General features: G+C 43.3%; 1 non-coding gene across 1 annotated transcript; it reads right to left on the minus strand.

Annotated features, from left to right (window-relative positions):
* Positions 1 to 1,422: 1,422 nt before the first annotated feature.
* On the minus strand, positions 1,423 to 1,536 carry LOC140274201 (U5 spliceosomal RNA). The gene has a single exon (XR_011908175.1). It is a non-coding gene; the product is annotated as a U5 spliceosomal RNA (small nuclear RNA).
* Between the last annotated feature and the right edge of the window lie 11,392 nt (positions 1,537 to 12,928).

The raw sequence follows: 12,928 nt of genomic DNA on the forward strand, positions 1-12,928 counted from the left end.
CTTCCGCTTTTAGTGTTCTATGAGGCATTCACATATTTTTTTTCACCGTATTTTATAGATTATGGTTGGAAATTCTCACCCACTCTCATCCGAAGACCTCTCCTCCCGCTTTTGTTAATATAGAGTCGGGCATTTGAACCTTTTCTTACCCGCTTTTTACAAATTATAGTCGAACATTCACACCTACTTGCAGCTGAATACTTCCGCTCCACCTTGTAGGTATGTATGGTTGGCATTTGCACCTCTTTTTATACTGATTGCTGAAGATTAAGTTGTACTTTCTCAAACTACAACTTTTTTTTATTTGTTGAAACTTGATTTGAAGTGGATAAATAAGGAGGATAAACAGTTTTAAGTCAGGCTGATAGAAGGAATTAATTTTATAGCAAAATCTGTACTTCGTCATATGTCGAGAGATGCTTATTGCTGAAGAAGTTCTTTCTCATTCTACAAAGTACAACGTTGTTTATCGTTGAAACTTGATTAGACATGAATAAATATGAAGGACAAAGCAGTCTTAACTTGGTTTGAGTTAATGAATTCGTTTTATAGGAGAATCCGAATTCGTGCATAACTCATAAAATAGAGCTTATTTTCGGATTCCTGAAGAATGATTCTGGTTCTTTCTAATAATACAAAGTTTGTTGTTTATTGTTGAAACTTCATCAGAAGTGAAGAAATAAATGAATGCCTATCAACAAATTGACCTTCTGTTGACCTTCGGGGAGGTGAGTATCTTCACTAGACTCACCTGTCTGCTCTTCCTCCTCATTTAGCGTAGCTCCACCCTCTGCCTGTGAATTCTCACAGACTTCAACACTGAGTGGTGAGGCCTCTACAGGCCCCTCCCCTTTTTGCTCCTCACTTCCAATCCAAGCTTTTGGCGGGAAGTTTGAATTTATTGGGTCAACCTCTTCACTTTGTTCACCAACTGCCACCTTTGGTCCTTCTCTTTGTTGGCTTGACTGTGGCTTTACCGTCTTTAATTTGTTGGCAAAAGATTTAGGGCAATCTCTGAAGAGGTGATTTAATTCTCCACAGAGATTACATTTCCTGCCATTTGGACACTCTCCAAAAGTTTGCCCAATTTCTCTGCTCTTCCCACATAACACCTTGGTACAAGCCTCAACCAGGTGCCCATGCTCACCACACTTGCGGCAGAACTTGGGCTGCCCCTGGTAGTGGATGTAACCTCGGTTTTCAAGGTGGCCAGAGTGTCGCCCACCCGCTGCACTGAGCACTCTTCAGCCCTTTTAAATGGTATAACTTTGCACTCCCGCACGCTCCAGCAAGCACCATTCAAGCAACAACTTTGCACTCCAGCTTCGAACATCGGCACAGTCGCAACAAGTAAGGCGACTCTACTCAGAGAAGTCACTCTGCACAGTAACAAGATTTCTTTTGCACAGACAGAAAGGGCTTCACCCGCAAAGGTAAAGCCTGCCAAAAATAGAAACAACTCATTAGTGCTGCTCTCCACAGAAATCTTTAGTAAAAGGCGAAAGACTTGTACGTTATGAAGAGAAACCAGAGTACGATTATCCGTCACTGCGGGAGCAGGGCATCAGGCTTGTTGGCATAGCCACCTTCCCCATGGTGAGCTTTGCTTGGTTGAGACGCTTGCTCCCCCCCCCCCTTGCTCCTCGGCTGACCAAGAAGGAACAATCGGGCCCTATTCGATGGCTGCCTTGTCTTTTACTCTGTGCAAAAGAGAAGGCAGCAACGAAAACACCACGAGAATCCCGTATTGAGGCTTTGTTCTGACCGCTCATTCGGGGTCGCATTTCTTTCAAGCAATTCTCCTGGTTAGCCCACACTCGGCTCGCTCCCATAGCCGTGTTAAAGTCTACTTCGCATTCACTCTCTTTTCTCAGCAGACTCTTGGGATTTTATCTATAAAATGAATTCCTTCACTCAAACTATGTGAAAACTGCTTTGTCCTTAATATTTACCATGTCTAGAAAGATTTAAACAAAAAAAACAACGTTGTACTTTGCAGTAAAAGAAAGAGCAAATCTAAAGTTTCAGGAATCCGAGAATAAGCTTACTTTCATGAGTTCTTCACGATTTCGGATTTTGCTATAAAATGAATTCCTTCACTCAAACTAAATTAAACCTGCTAAACCGCTAATCTGTTATATGTAAGGCAGATGTCAAATTCACCGAAATAGGATCAAAGGGTATTCGGCCAATCGAGCTGTAGCAACTTCGGTAAAAGAGTATAAGTTGAAGAGTTTGTGAATAAAGGTGTGCGCACACATAGTGTGCTGTACGAAAATAGGCAGGGAGCAATGCCGGCTGGGGTATATGTTCTTGTATGTTGTCTGACTGTTTGATTTGAATGTGTTGTGTAAGTGTCCTGTTGAATGTTACATGTTTGGGCTTTGACACGCTTCACTGTGGTTGTTAACTGTGTGGTGTGTCCTGAAATGTTATATGTTTGGGCTGTGTGACATGCTTAATGCTTGTCAGTAGCTACCCACTTATTCATATACTATCAAAGTATGTCCGGACTTCTTATGTTGTCAGTTCCCATCAAAAGCGGAAGCGGAGGTCTTCGGATGCAAGTGGGTGTGAATATCCCACCATACAAGTATGGTGGAGAGGAAGCTGTGAATGGCCGACAATAGTAAAAGGCGGGTGAGAGAAGGTGCGAATGCCTAACCATACATCATAAAAAGAGGGAGCGGAGGTGTTCCGCTGTAAGACGGTGTGAATGTCCGACCATAGATGGTAAAAAGCGGGTAAGAAAAGGTTAAATTACCCGACTGTACACAATCAAAAGAGGGAGCGGAGTTGTTCAGCTAAGAGAAGGTGTGAAAGTCCGACCTTGGTTTGTAAAAAGCGGGTAAGAAAAGGTTTGTATGCCCGAATATACACCATCAAAAGCGGAAGCGGAGGTGTTCGGCTGCAAGATATTGTGAACGTCCGACCAAAGTTTGTAAAAAGCAGTTAAGAAAAGGTTCGAATATCTAACCAAACATAATCAAAAGCGGGAGCAGAGCTGTTCGACTGGAAGTAGGTGTGAATGTCAGATCATAATTTTCAAAAAGCTGATGAGAAAGGGTGAGAATGCCCGACTATACATCATCAAATGCGGGAGCGGAGTTGTTCGGCTGTGAGTAGGTGTGAATCTCCGACCATAATTGCTGAAAAATGTGTTAGAATAGGTAAAAATGCCGGTCCATACATCATCAAAAGCGAGAGAGGTTGTGTTCGGCTGCAAGTAGGTGTGAATGTCCAGCCATAATTACTCACAAACGGGTAAGAAAAGGTAGTATTGCCAGACCATATATGATCAAAACAGGGAGCGGAGGTGGTTCAGCTGCAAGAAGGTTTGAATGTCCGACTAAAGTTCAAATATATTAAAGAAAGCGGGAGGAGAGGTCTTCGGATGAGAGTGGTTGAAAATTTCCAACCATAATGTATAAAATGCGGTGAAAAAAAGGTGTGATAGAACACTAAAAGGTGGAGCGGAAGTGTTCGGCTGCAAGAAGGTGTGAATATCCGACTATATTTGGTGAAAAGCAGGTGAAGCAAGGTCTGAATGCCCAACCTTACATCATCAAAAGCGAGATCAGAGGTGTTTGGCTGCAAGAAGGCCATAGTTTGCCAAAAGCGGGTAAGGTGCGAATGTCCGACTAAATATCAACAAAATTTGGGGCAGAGGTCTTCGGATGCAAGTGGGTGTGAATATCCAACCATACAAGTATGGTGGAGAGGAAGCTGTGAATAGCCGACCATAGTTTGGAAAAAGCGGGTAAGAAAAGGTTTGAATACCCGAACATACACCATCAAAAGAGGGAGCGGAGGTGTTCCGCTGTACGAAGGTGTGAATGTCCGACCATAGTTGGTAAAAAGCGGGTAAGAAAAGGTTAAAATACCCGACTGTACACAATCAATAGCGGGAGCGGAGTTGTTCGGCTACTAAAAGGTGTGAAAGTCCGACCCTGGTTTGTAAAAAGCGGGTAAGAAAAGGTTCGAATGCCCGAACATACACCAACAAAAGAGGGAGCGGAGGTGTTCGGCTGCAAGTAGGTGTGAATGTCAGAGAATAATTTGCAAAAAGCTGATGAGAAAGGGTGAGAAATCCCGACTATACACCATCAAATGCGGTAGCGGAGTTGTTCGGCTGTGAGTAGGTGTGATTCTCCAACCATAATTGCTGAAAAATGTGTTAGAAAAGGTAAGAATGCCGGTCCATACATCATCAAAAGCTTGGAGAGGTGGTGTTCGGCTGCAAGTAGGTGTGAATGTCCATTAATAATTGCTTTAAAACATGAAAGAAAATTTTCGAATATCAAACCTTACATGATCATTAGCGGGAGAGGAGGTGTTCAGCTGCAAGAAGATGTGAATATCCACCCATAATTACTGAAAAATGGGTAGGAAAAGATGCGAATGTCCAACCATAAATCATCAAAAGCAGGAGTGGAGTTGTTCAGCTACAAGAAGGTATGAAAGTCCAACCATGGTTTGTAAAAAGCGGGTAAGAGAAGGTTCGAATACCCGAATATATACCATCAAAAGCGGAAGTGGGGGTGTTCGGCTGCAAGAAGGTGTGAACGTCCGACCAAATATTGTAAAAAGCAGTTAAGAAAAGGTTTGAATATCCAACCGAACATAATCAAAAGCGGGAGCAGAGCTGTTCGACTGCAAGTAGGTGTGAATGTCAGATCATAATTGCTGAAAAATGTGATAGAAAAGACTAGAATGCCGGACAATACATCATCAAAAGCGGGAGAGGTGGTTTTTCGGCTGCAAGTAGGTGTGAATGTCCAGCCATAATTACTCACAAACGGGGGAAGAAGAGGTAGTATTTCCAGACCACACATGATCAAAACAGGGAATGGAGGTGGTTCAGCTGCAAGGTGTGAATGTCTGACTAAAGTTTGTAAAAACCGTGTAAGACAAGGGGCGAATGCCCAACAATGTATGATCAAAAGAGGGAGCGGAGGTTTTCGGCTGCAAGGTCTGAATGTCCAACCATAATTTGTAAAAATCGGGGAAGAAAAGGCTCGAAAGCCCGACTATACACCATCAAAAGCGGGAGCAGAGGTGTTCAGGTGCAAGCAGGTCTGAATGTCCGACCAATAATTACTGAAAAATGGGTAAGAAAAGGTGCGAATGCCAAATCATACATCATCAAAAGCAGGAGCGGATGTGTTCGGCTACAAGAAGGTTTGAATGTCCAACCATAGTAAGTAATAGGTGGGTAAGAAAAGGCTCGAATGCCCGACTCTACACCATCAAAAGCGGAAGCGGAGGTGTTCGGCTGCAAGATATTGTGAACGTCCGACCAAAGTTTGTAAAAAGCAGTTAAGAAAAGGTTCGAATATCTAACCAAACATAATCAAAAGCGGGAGCAGAGCTGTTCGACTGCAAGTAGGTGTGAATATCAGATCATAATTTGCAATAAGCTGATGAGAAAGGGTGAGAATGCCCGACTATACACCATCAAATGCGGGAGCGGAGTTGTTCGGCTGTGAGTAGGTGTGAATCTCCGACCATAATTGCTGAAAAATGTGTTAGAAAAGGTAAGAATGCCGGTCCATACATCATCAAAAGCGAGAGAGGTTGTGTTCGGCTGCAAGTAGGTGTGAATGTCCAGCCATAATTACTCACAAACGGGTAAGAAAAGGTAGTATTGCCAGACCATATATGATCAAAACAGGGAGCGGAGGTGGTTCAGCTGCAAGAAGGTTTGAATGTCCGACTAAAGTTCAAATATATTAACAAAAGCGGGAGGAGAGGTCTTCGGATGAGAGTGGTTGAAAATTTCCAACCATAATGTATAAAATGCGGTGAAAAAAAGGTGTGATAGAACACTAAAAGGTGGAGCGGAAGTGTTCGGCTGCAAGAAGGTGTGAATGTCCGACTATATTTGGTGAAAAGCAGGTGAAGCAAGGTCTGAATGCCCAACCTTACATCATCAAAAGCGAGATCAGAGGTGTTTGGCTGCAAGAAGGCCATAGTTTGCCAAAAGCGGGTAAGGTGCGAATGTCCGACTAAATATCAACAAAATTTGGGGCGGAGGTCTTCGGATGCAAGTGGGTGTGAATGTCCGACTATATTTGGTGAAAAGCAGGTGAAGCAAGGTCTGAATGCCCAACCTTACATCATCAAAAGCGAGATCAGAGGTGTTTGGCTGCAAGAAGGCCATAGTTTGCCAAAAGCGGGTAAGGTGCGAATGACCGACTAAATATCAACAAAAGTGGGGGCGGAGGTCTTCGGATGCAAGTGGGTGTGAATATCCCACCATACAAGTATGGTGGAGAGGAAGCTGTGAATGGCCGACCATAGTAAAAGGCGGGTGAGAGAAGGTGCAAATGTCAAACCATACATAATCAAAACAGGGAGCGGAGGTGTTCTGCTGTAAGAAGGTGTGAATGTCCAACCATAGTTGGTAAAAAGCGGGTAAGAAAAGGTTAAAATACCCGACTGTACACAATCAATAACGGGAGCGGAGTTGTTCGGCTACTAAAAGGTGTGAAAGTCCGACCATGGTTTGTAAAAAGCGGGTAAGAAAAGGTGCGAATGCCCAACAATGTATGATCAAAAGAGGGAGTGGAGGTTTTCGGCTGCAAGAAGGTCTGAATGTCCAACCATAATTTGTAAAAACCGGGGAAGAAAAGGCTCGAAAGCCCGACTATACACCATCAAAAGTGGGAGCGGAGGTGTTCAGCTGCAAGACGGTCTGAATGTCCATCAATAATTGCTAGAAAACATGAAAGAAAATTTTCGAATATCAAACCTTACATGATCATTAGCGGGAGAGGAGGTGTTCAGCTGCAAGAAGATGTGAATATCCACCCATAATTACTGAAAAATGGGTAGGAAAAGATGCGAATGTCCAACCATAAATCATCAAAAGCAGGAGTGGAGTTGTTCAGCTACAAGAAGGTATGAAAGTCCAACCATGGTTTGTAAAAAGCGGGTAAGAGAAGGTTCGAATACCCGAATATATACCATCAAAAGCGGAAGTGGGGGTGTTCGGCTGCAAGAAGGTGTGAACGTCCGACCAAATATTGTAAAAAGCAGTTAAGAAAAGGTTTGAATATCCAACCGAACATAATCAAAAGCGGGAGCAGAGCTGTTCGACTGCAAGTAGGTGTGAATGTCAGATCATAATTGCTGAAAAATGTGATAGAAAAGACTAGAATGCCGGACAATACATCATCAAAAGCGGGAGAGGTGGTTTTTCGGCTGCAAGTAGGTGTGAATGTCCAGCCATAATTACTCACAAACGGGGGAAGAAAAGGTAGTATTTCCAGACCACACATGATCAAAACAGGGAATGGAGGTGGTTCAGCTGCAAGGTGTGAATGTCTGACTAAAGTTTGTAAAAACCGTGTAAGACAAGGGGCGAATGCCCGACAATGTATGATCAAAAGAGGGAGCGGAGGTTTTCGGCTGCAAGGTCTGAATGTCCAACCATAATTTGTAAAAATCGGGGAAGAAAAGGCTCGAAAGCCCGACTATACACCATCAAAAGCGGGAGCAGAGGTGTTCAGGTGCAAGCAGGTCTGAATGTCTGACCAATAATTACTGAAAAATGGGTAAGAAAAGGTGCGAATGCCAAATCATACATCATCAAAACAGGAGCGGATGTGTTCGGCTAAAAGAAGGTTTGAATGTCCAACCATAGTAAGTAATAGGCGGGTAAGAAAAGGCTCGAATGCCCGACTATACACCATCAAAAGCGGAAGCGGAGGTGTTCGGCTGCAAGATATTGTGAACGTCCGACCAAAGTTTGTAAAAAGCAGTTAAGAAAAGGTTCGAATATCTAACCAAACATAATCAAAAGCGGGAGCAGAGCTGTTCGACTGCAAGTAGGTGTGAATATCAGATCATAATTTGCAAAAAGCTGATGAGAAAGGGTGAGAATGCCCGACTATACACCATCAAATGCGGGAGCGGAGTTGTTCGGCTGTGAGTAGGTGTGAATCTCCGACCATAATTGCTGAAAAATGTGTTAGAAAAGGTAAGAATGCCGGTCCATACATCATCAAAAGCGAGAGAGGTTGTGTTCGGCTGCAAGTAGGTGTGAATGTCCAGCCATAATTACTCACAAACGGGTAAGAAAAGGTAGTATTGCCAGACCATATATGATCAAAACAGGGAGCGGAGGTGGTTCAGCTGCAAGAAGGTTTGAATGTCCGACTAAAGTTCAAATATATTAACAAAAGCGGGAGGAGAGGTCTTCGGATGAGAGTGGTTGAAAATTTCCAACCATAATGTATAAAATGCGGTGAAAAAAAGGTGTGATAGAACACTAAAAGGTGGAGCGGAAGTGTTCGGCTGCAAGAAGGTGTGAATGTCCGACTATATTTGGTGAAAAGCAGGTGAAGCAAGGTCTAAATGCCCAACCTTACATCATCAAAAGCGAGATCAGAGGTTTTCGGCTGCAAGAAGGCCATAGTTTGCCAAAAGCGGGTAAGGTGCGAATGTCCGACTAAATATCAACAAAATTTGGGGCGGAGGTCTTCGGATGCAAGTGGGTGTGAATGTCCGACTATATTTGGTGAAAAGCAGGTGAAGCAAGGTCTGAATGCCCAACCTTACATCATCAAAAGCGAGATCAGAGGTGTTTGGCTGCAAGAAGGCCATAGTTTGCCAAAAGCGGGTAAGGTGCGAATGACCGACTAAATATCAACAAAAGTGGGGGCGGAGGTCTTCGGATGCAAGTGGGTGTGAATATCCCACCATACAAGTATGGTGGAGAGGAAGCTGTGAATGGCCGACCATAGTAAAAGGCGGGTGAGAGAAGGTGCAAATGTCAAACCATACATAATCAAAACAGGGAGCGGAGGTATTCTGCTGTAAGAAGGTGTGAATGTCCAACCATAGTTGGTAAAAAGCGGGTAAGAAAAGGTTAAAATACCCGACTGTACACAATCAATAGCGGGAGCGGAGTTGTTCGGCTACTAAAAGGTGTGAAAGTCCGACCATGGTTTGTAAAAAGCGGGTAAGAAAAGGTGCGAATGCCCAACAATGTATGATCAAAAGAGGGAGTGGAGGTTTTCGGCTGCAAGAAGGTCTGAATGTCCAACCATAATTTGTAAAAACCGGGGAAGAAAAGGCTCGAAAGCCCGACTATACACCATCAGAAGTGGGAGCGGAGGTGTTCAGCTGCAAGACGGTCTGAATGTCCATCAATAATTGCTAGAAAACATGAAAGAAAATTTTCGAATATCAAACTGCACATGATCATAAGCGGGAGAGGAGGTGTTCAGCTGCAAGAAGGTGTGAATGTCTACCCATAATTACTGAAAAATGGGTAAGAAAAGGTGCGAATGCCTAACCATACATCATCAAAAGAGGGAGCGGAGGTGTTCCGCTGTAAGACGGTGTGAATGTCCGACCATAGATGGTAAAAAGCGGGTAAGAAAAGGTTAAATTACCCGACTGTACACAATCAAAAGAGGGAGCGGAGTTGTTCAGCTAAGAGAAAGTGTGAAAGTCCGACCTTGGTTTGTAAAAAGCGGGTAAGAAAAGGTTCGTATGCCCGAATATACACCATCAAAAGCGGAAGCGGAGGTGTTCGGCTGCAAGATATTGTGAACGTCCGACCAATGTTTGTAAAAAGCAGTTAAGAAAAGGTTCGAATATCTAACCAAACATAATCAAAAGCGGGAGCAGAGCTGTTCGACTGGAAGTAGGTGTGAATGTCAGATCATAATTTGCAAAAAGCTGATGAGAAAGGGTGAGAATGCCCGACTATACACCATCAAATGCGGTAGCGGAGTTGTTCGGCTGTGAGTAGGTGTGAATCTCCAACCATAATTGCTGAAAAATGTGTTAGAAAAGGTAAAAATGCCGGTCCATACATCATCAAAATCGGGAGAGGTGGTGTTCAGCTGCAAGAAGGTCTAAATGTCCATCAATAATTGCTAGAAAACATGAAAGAAAATTTTCGAAAATCAAACCACACATGATCATAAGTGGGAGAGGAGGTGTTCAGATGCAAGAAGGTGTGAATGTCCACCCATAATACCTGAAAAATGGGTAAAAAAAAGGTGCGAATGCCCAACCATACATCATCAAAAGCAGGAGTGCATGTGTTCGGCTACAAGAAGGTGTGAACGTCCAACCAAAGTTTGTAAAAAGCAGTTAAGAAAAGGTTCGAATATCCAACCATACATAATGAAAAGCGGGAGCAGAGCTGTTCGACTGCAAGTAGGTGTGAATGTCAGATCATAATTTGCAAAAAGCTGATGAGAAAGGGTGAGAATGCCCGACTATACACCATCAAATGCGGTAGCGGAGTTGTTCGGCTGTGAGTAGGTGTGAATCTCCGACCATAATTGCTGAAAAATGTGTTAGAAAAGGTAAGAATGCCGGTCCATACATCATCAAAAGCGAGAGAGGTTGTGTTCGGCTGCAAGTAGGTGTGAATGTCCAGCCATAATTACTCACAAACGGGTAAGAAAAGGTAGTATTGCCAGACCATATATGATCAAAACAGGGAGCGGAGGTGGTTCAGCTGCAAGAAGGTTTGAATGTCCGACTAAAGTTCAAATATATTAACAAAAGCGGGAGGAGAGGTCTTCGGATGAGAGTGTTTGAAAATTTCCAACCATAATGTATAAAATGCGGTGGAAAAAAAGGTGTGATAGAACACTAAAAGGTGGAGCGGAATTCGGCTGCAAGAAGGTGTGAATGTCCGACTATATTTGGTGAAAAGCAGGTGAAGCAAGGTCTGAATGCCCAACCTTACATCATCAAAAGCGAGATCAGAGGTGTTTGGCTGCAAGAAGGCCATAGTTTGCCAAAAGCGGGTAAGGTGCGAATGTCCGACTAAATATCAACAAAATTTGGGGCGGAGGTCTTCGGATGCAAGTGGGTGTGAATGTCCGACTATATTTGGTGAAAAGCAGGTGAAGCAAGGTCTGAATGCGCAACCTTATATCATCAAAAGCGAGATCAGAGGTGTTTGGCTGCAAGAAGGCCATAGTTTGCCAAAAGCGGGTAAGGTGCGAATGACCGACTAAATATCAACAAAAGTGGGGGCGGAGGTCTTCGGATGCAGGTGGGTGTGAATATCCCACCATACAAGTATGGTGGAGAGGAAGCTGTGAATGGCCGACCATAGTAAAAGGCGGGTGAGAGAAGGTGCGAATGTCAAACCATACATAATCAAAACAGGGAGCGGAGGTGTTCTGCTGTAAGAAGGTGTGAATGTCCAACCATAGTTGGTAAAAAGCGGGTAAGAAAAGGTTAATATACCCGACTGTACACAATCAATAGCGGGAGCGGATGTGTTCGGCTAAAAGAAGGTGTGACATTCCGACCATGGTTTGTAAAAAGTGGGTAAGAAAAGGTGCGAATGCCCGACAATGTATGATCAAAATAGGGAGTGGAGGTTTTCGGCTGCAAGAAGGTCTGAATGTCCAACCATAATTTGTAAAAACCGGGGAAGAAAAGGCTCGAAAGCCCGACTATACACCATCAAAAGTGGGAGCGGAGGTGTTCCGCTTTAAGACGGTGTGAATGTCCGACCATAGTTGGTAAAAAGTGGGTAAGAAAAGGTTAAAATACCCGACTGTACACAATCAATAGCGGGAGCGGAGTTGTTCGGCTACAAGAAGGTGTGAAAGTCCGACCATGGTTTGTAAAAAGCAGTTAAGAAAAGGTTCGAATATCCAAACCAAACATAATCAAAAGCGGGAGCAGAGCAGTTCGACTGCAAGTAGGTGTGAATGTCCAGCCATAATTACTCACAAACGGGGGAAGAAAAGGTAGTATTGCCAGACCATACATGATCAAAACAGGGAGCGGAGGTTCAGCTGCAAGGTGTGAATGTCTGACTATAGTTTGTAAAAAGCGGGTAAGACAAGGTGCGAATGCCCAACAATGTATGGTCAAAAGAGAGAGCGGAGGTGTTCGGCTGCAAGGTCTGAATGTCTAACCATAATTTGTAAAAACCGGGTAAGAAAAGGCTCGAAAGCCCGACTATACATCATCAAAAGCGGGAGCGGAGGTGTTCAGCTGCAAGAAGGTGTGAATGTTCGACTAAAGTTTGTAAAAAGCAGGTAAGACAAGGAGCGATGTCCCGACATTGTATGATCAAAAGCGGGAGCGGAGGTGTCCAGCTGTGAGTAGGTGTGAATGTCCGACCATAATTGCTGAAAAATGTGTTAGAAAAGGTAAGAATACTGGACCATACATCATCAAAAGCGGGAGAGGTGGTCTTCGGCTGCAAGAAGGTGTGAAAGTCCGACAATGGTTTGTAAAAAGCGGGTAAAAAAAGGTTCGAATGCCCGAATATACATCATCAAAAGCGGAAGCGGAGGTGTTCGGATGCAAGAAGGTGTGAACGTCCGACCAAAGTTTGTAAAAAGCAGTGAAAAGCGAGAAAAAGCATTTCGTGAGTTCTGCATGATTTGGGATTTTGCTTATAAAAAACATTACTTCACTCAAACTATGTTAAAACTGATTTGTCCCTCATATTTACCATGTCTAGAAATATTTAAACAAAAAAACAACGTTGTACTTTGCAGTAAAAGAAAGAGCAAATCTAAAGTTTCAGGAATCCGAGTATAAGCCTGCTTTCATGAGTTCTGCACGATTTCGGATTTTGCTATAAAATGAATTGCTTTGCTCAAACCAAGTTAAAACTGCTTTGTCCTTCCATATTCATCAATGTCTAGATCGACTTCAACAAAGAAAAACATTGGACTTCGCAGTAGAAGAAGTTGAAATCCATCTACACATTGATAAATATGAAGGACAAAGCAGTTCCCACTTGCCCATAAGAAAATAAGCTTATTCTCGGATTCCTGATCCTTCAGTGTTGCTCTTTCTTCTACTGCAAAATACAATGTTGTTCTTTGTTGAAGTCGATCTAGACATTGATAAATATGAAGGAAAAAGCAGTTTTAACTTGGTTTGAGTGAATGAATTCATTTTATACATAAAATCCGAA

This window comes from Leuresthes tenuis, unplaced genomic scaffold, assembly GCF_036924035.1.
Source record: "Leuresthes tenuis unplaced genomic scaffold, fLeuTen1.0.hap1 SCAF_17, whole genome shotgun sequence".
NCBI classification, from domain to species: domain Eukaryota; kingdom Metazoa; phylum Chordata; class Actinopteri; order Atheriniformes; family Atherinopsidae; genus Leuresthes; species Leuresthes tenuis.